At 40.6% G+C, this 5,892-nt stretch overlaps 1 protein-coding gene and 1 long non-coding RNA gene across 4 annotated transcripts in view; one reads left to right on the top strand and one right to left on the bottom strand.

Moving 5' to 3' along the window:
• Positions 1 to 4,327, bottom strand: part of LOC125486614 — a 121,839-nt gene extending 117,512 nt beyond the window's left edge. The window contains exon 1 of the long non-coding RNA XR_007265257.1: positions 4,274 to 4,327. This is a non-coding gene — a long non-coding RNA (uncharacterized LOC125486614). The remainder of the gene's footprint in view (positions 1 to 4,273) is intronic.
• A 14-nt stretch (positions 4,328 to 4,341) lies between these two features.
• Positions 4,342 to 5,892, top strand: part of scrn2 (secernin 2) — a 12,057-nt gene continuing 10,506 nt past the window's right edge. For all 3 annotated transcript variants that reach the window (XM_048614820.1, XM_048614817.1, XM_048614819.1), the window contains exon 1: positions 4,342 to 4,472. The gene's annotated coding sequence lies outside the window, so the exon portion shown is untranslated. The remainder of the gene's footprint in view (positions 4,473 to 5,892) is intronic.

The following is a 5,892-nucleotide window of genomic DNA, read 5'->3' as shown; positions in this document are numbered from 1 at the left end:
ATCTCTCTCTCCTCCACCACCACACTCTGTCTCCTACCTTCAAGCCAATTTTATATCTAAATGGCTAGTTCTTCCTGTAATTCCATGCAATCTAATCTTGCTAACTGGTCTACCATGCAGAACCTTGTCAAACACCTTACTGAAGTTCATATAGACAATGTCCACTGCTCTACATTCATCAATCTTCTTTGCTACTTCTTCAAAAGTTTAAGACATATGGATAAGGACTGGGAGTAGACCATTTGGCCCCTTAATCCCACTCAATCAATCAATAAGATCATGGTTGATCTGAATGTAATCTCAGATTCACACCTACCCATGCTAACCATTCGCTCTCCATCTTACAAAAATTGTGTCCACCTCTGGTTAATACTATTCAAAGACTATGCTTCCATTACCTTTCCAGGAATAGCATTAATAAGGCTCACAACCCTCTGTGAGAGAGAGAAAAAAAAAATGCTGATCTCTATTTTAAATGGGTGACCCATTACTTCTAAAGCGTGACCCCTAGCTTTAGAAAAAATCCATGCCTCCTAAGTATTTGCACTAGGAGTTAAGTCTGGTATTAAAATAATGGCTGAAGTAATACAATATACAATGCTAATCATTCTTCCACTGGAATCTTATAACAACAACTTCTAAACAGTGACTTATGTTTTGCCTAAAGAAATCAATAGTTTTTCTTCTTTATATATAAATTCTTCATCTAGTGAGTTGGGGAAGAGTTACAAAGTCCTCTGTCCACATGAGGGCAGTACAAAGAAAAATAAAAAGTTAGGTGAAATCTACAAGACCTTTTCTGAAAGAATCACTTCATCACATGATTGTACAGAATAGTTTGCAAAGGTTTGTGTTAGTCAATTAAAGCTAGCTTCAGAGCTGCAATTCATGGTCAACTTGAATTGTGAACTCTTAACAGGAACTTTGATCTTGCACATTTCTCGCAATGTGAGTTGTACCAACTGAGGATAATCCATATAAATAAAAATTGTAAAAAGGTAAATACAGAAGACATTGTATTTAAATAGTTTCTTGTGGTTGGATTCATTTTTTTCTCATCTCAGATGGCATTTCCAATTCTTCCCCAATTTCGACATTGAAGTTGTTCGAATCAAGAAGTTTAAGATATTTTAGAGAAACTATAATCACAGAAGTGATTCAAAACTGTGTGGATGCTGCTGAGTTGTTTTAACACAGACAGATTAAGTTGTGAACTGAGTTGGTCAGCGTGGACAGTTGGATTGACCAATGTGCTCAGTGCTAATGGACACACATCTCAGTGTTTGTGTTTAGCACAAAACAGACTCAAAGTCATAGAGTAATATAGATATACAGCACAGAAACAGAACCTTTGGTCCAACTCATCCATGTCAACCAGATATCCTGCATAAATCTGGTCCCATTTGCCAGCATTTGGACCATATCCCTCTCACCCCTTCCTATTCATATATCCATCCAAATGCCTTTTAAATGTTGTAATCATACCGGCCTCCATCACTTCCTCTGGCAGCTCATTCCATGTATGCATCACTGTCTGCATGAAAAAGTTGCCCCTTAGGTCCCTTTTATATCTTTCCTCTCTCGCCTTAAACCTATGTCCTCTAGTTTTGGACTCCCCACCCTGGGGAAAAGACCTTGCATATTTACCCTATCCATACCCCTCATGATTTTATAAACCTATATAAGGTCACCCCTCAGTCTACAACGCTCCAGGGAAAATAGTCCTAGTCTATCTAGCCTCTCCCTATATCTCAAACCCTCCAACCCTGGTAATGCCCTCGTAAATATTTTCTGAACCCCTTCATGTTTCACGACATCCTTCCTATAGGAGGGAGACCAGAATTGCATGCAATACTCCAAAAGAGGCTGAACCAATGTCCTGTATAGCGACAACATGACCTCTGAACTCCTATGCTCAATGCACTGACCAACAAGGGAAGCTTACCAAATGTCTTCTTCACTACCCTATCTACCTGTGACTCCACCTTCAAGGAACTATGAACCTGCACTCCAAGGTCTCTTTGTTCAGCAACACTCCCCAGGACCTTATCATTAAGTGTACAGGTCCTGCCCTGATTTGCCTTTCTGAAATGCAGCACCTCACATTTATCTAAATTAAATTCCATCTGCCATTCCTCAGCCCATCGGTCCATCTGATCAAGATCCCGTTGTACTCTGATGTAACCTTCTTTGCTGTCCACTACACCTCCAATTTTGGTGTCATCTGCAAACTTACTAACCATACTTCCTATATTCACATCCAAATCATTTATTTAAATGACAAAAAGCAGTGGACCCAGCACCGAACTTTGCAGCATACCGCTGGTCACAGGCATCCAGTCCGAAAAGCAACCCTCCACCACTGCCCTCTGTCTTCTAGTTCGAGCCAGTTCTACACCCAAATAGCTAGTTCTCCCTATATTCTGCATGATCTAACCTTGCTAACTAGTCTACCATGAGGAACCTGTTGAACGTCTTACTGAAGTCCATATAGATCACATCAAGAGCTCTGCTCTCATCAGTCCTCTTTGTTACTTCTTCAAAAACTCAAAAAGAGTTCAGCTAAATTTTTGGTTTCTGAGTTTTCTTCCTTATTTGATGCTGCCCTGAAGATGCTGGGGTCAAACTTCATTCAGCATGTGCCAAAGTCAATTCTGCTCTCAGAGAAATACCACAGACTTGAAATGAAATACCTGTATCAAATCAAATGAATTGTTCTTCCCAATGGTTGTGTTGAGTAATTTTGACTGATACCAGATCAACTCACATAAGTCAGGAGACCCCAGCTGCATTCAAAAGCCCCAGCCTAAGTGACTAGTGTGATCCATGGCTTCAGGCACTGTTGCCAACCCCTCCAGGACTCTCCTGTGTTGGAACTCTTTGGGAATGAAGGACATAACTTGAATGCATTTGTTATCTCTCTTACTGTTTTGATCATAAACCACAATACTGGTATTGTCACAGATTTAGTGGTTATGTTACAAAAAGTAAAACAAAGACTGTGGATGTTGGACATCTGAAAAAAAAATGGAAATTGCTGGAGAAACTCGGCAGGCCTGGCAGCATCTATGTGGAGCAAAAAGAGTTAATGTTATGAGTTCAGTGACCCTTCATCAGCTGTCTTGTAGCATTTATTCTGTATTCTCCCCACAGATGCTACCAGACCTGCTGAGTTTCTCCAGCAATTTCTGTTTTTGCTACAAAATGTTTTGGACTTGGTATGAGTTATGATGGTGTAACCTACCTGCAATGCATGTTATGCCCGATTCACATTAAGCTTGATTGTTTTTTGAGACAAATTAGACACCCCATTTCTTGTCATATAAAATTTGTTGGTATTAAGCTGATATAGTAGGTGTCTATTCTCTCATCTATACTATGCAGAATTTAATATGTGTTATCTTTGATCTACATTAAACTGGGTTTTGTTACATGGAACACTTATAGAATCATAGAGATGTACAATATGGAAACAGACCCTTTGGTCCAACTCGTCCATGCTGACCAGATATCCTAAATTAATCCAGTCCCATTTGCCAGCATTTGGCCCAGATCCCTCTAAACCCTTCCTATTCATGTATATCCAAATGCCTTTCAAATGTTGTAATTATACCAGCTTCCCTACTTCTCTGGCAGCTCGTTCCATACACGGACCGCTCTCTATGTGAAGAAGTTGCCCCCTTAGGTCCCTAATAAATCTTTTCCTCTCACCTTAAACCTATGCCCTCTAGTTTTGGATTCCCCTACCTTGGCTGTCCACCCTATGCCATGCCCCTCATGATTTTATAAACTTCTGTACAACTTCTGGCATATTCAGAGACAGATTTGATGTGTTATTTGCTGGTGCATACTACACTGTTAGAGATTCTAGCTTTTGTAAGGGACATTATGTGGAGACCCCCCACATTGGATGGATGCAAAAGACCTCAGGGCCATATTTTGAAGAACAGCAGTTAAATTATCTTTCAACTTACAGCACAAAAAGCAGATTATCTGGTCCTCTAGTTCATATGATCTTCCTATGTGCAACTAGGCACCACATTTCCCATATTACACTTTTAAAAGTGCATCATTAGCTGTAAAGCGCTCTGGGACATCCGATATTGGTAATACACTATATAAGTCCAAGCTTTCTTTCTGACATAAACTCATACAGTTTTGTAATTATTTCCATTTTCACCTTGTGGAGAGAAAAGGGTTAAGAGACATGTTGCAAAGCGTTTTGCTATATTTTGGGAGTACATCTGTTGCAGAATGAGAGTAGGTTGCTTACGGTGTGTGTTGGCTGTCGTCGTGGCGTTTTGGCCGGAGGTTTTTCTCATTTCCTGGACTACAGTCACTTCCGTATTAGAGAGCGAAGGGTTAACTTTATTACCTAACGGTGTGTGTGTGACTGTCAGCTGACTATGAGAGTCAGACATTGATCTCAGCTCAGTCTGAACAGTGCTGGGACTTTCTCTATATAAACAAAGGTAGGAAAATCTGGTGGGGGTAACAGTGAGTGCTTTGTTCTCTTATTAGGTAATGCGGACGCCAAACGCTGAAAAGTGCCGCAAGCTTCGCAAACGGGCGAATGCCATTGTCATTTGTAAGGTGTATGTGGGAATCCACCCAATTGCGGCTGTGACTGTGCCTGCAGGGCTCGGCTGTTGATATTTGTTCCAGGGTATCTTTCTGCCAGAGCTTTTCGGACGTTTGGTTTCAGTCTTAATATTTTTTTGTTGTCTCACTCCCTCTCTCAACTTGGTAGGATTTAGACTGCAGACATTATGTTCCTACCGGTTTCTTTTCGGGCCCAGTGAAACTGTAAAGAGCAGCTGTAATCTGAAATTGATCTATTATTGTAACCATTTGCTAATGATACATCCACACTTCCGGTCTCAGTTCATAGAAACATCTGCTAGTGAGTAAATTATATTCTCCCCTCTGGATTCAGAAGGTCGTGGGTTCAAGTCCTACTCTCGAAACTTGAGTATATTATTTGGGTTGAACACTGTAAATGCAGTACTAAGGGAGTGCTGCGCTGTCGGGGTTGGGGGGACGCTAAAACGAGACTCTATCTCATTTGGGGTGGGAAAGGTGGAACAGTCCCACAGCACTGATGTGAAGAAAATAAAAGTGTGTTCTTGTTACTCCCTCACTGATATTAATGGCATTCTGCTTGTGGGACTACAAGAAAATACGGAGGGCACTGTAATCCTGCAGTAAAAATATAAATTACTGGAAATGTTTTGCTGGTCTGGCGACGTTTCTGGAGGGAGAAGCAGTCAACGTTTTAAGTCAGGGACTGATTAGTGGGAGATTTTTGTTGGTGATTGGCCTAAAATCCACATTGGCTAATGATTACACCTCAGGTTTCCTTGGTTATAAAACACTTTTGGTAAGGGTTATAAAAGGTTTAATAAAAATATGAATTAATTGTTTCTGTCATCACCGTACTTAAACTGGCACCTTTTTAGGTCCCGGAACTGCTGTGGCTTGTAAATGTCGCCTCTTAAAGAGACTGATTATTTCATATCGTTTTCTTATGGGGGAGCTTTAATGAAAAGGAATCCATTTCCAAAAACAAAAACTGACTAATAACATGATGTATGTTGCAAAAATCTCTCCCTGTGCTGGATTTCCACAAGTACTTTCTCATACCACCCAATAACCATTATCTATGCTTGATCCTTAGTGGGTCAACAACCTATACAACTGCAGGAGGCATCACATTTGAGCTCACTGTTTCCTATGTTTTTCGTGGGGATTGATGAATAGAAAGCAGGAGCAAGACTTTTTTTTTTCCCCCTCTCCTCTTTAATTCTGGGCATTGAGACCAATGATAATACCATTCCTGAGATAACAAGATGTAGAGCTGGATGAACACAGCAGGCCAAGCAGCATCAGAGG

This window comes from Rhincodon typus, chromosome 30 (assembly GCF_021869965.1).
Source record: "Rhincodon typus isolate 14 chromosome 30, sRhiTyp1.1, whole genome shotgun sequence".
Classification (NCBI taxonomy): domain Eukaryota; kingdom Metazoa; phylum Chordata; class Chondrichthyes; order Orectolobiformes; family Rhincodontidae; genus Rhincodon; species Rhincodon typus.
This window is presented reverse-complemented; position numbering and strand designations above follow the sequence as displayed.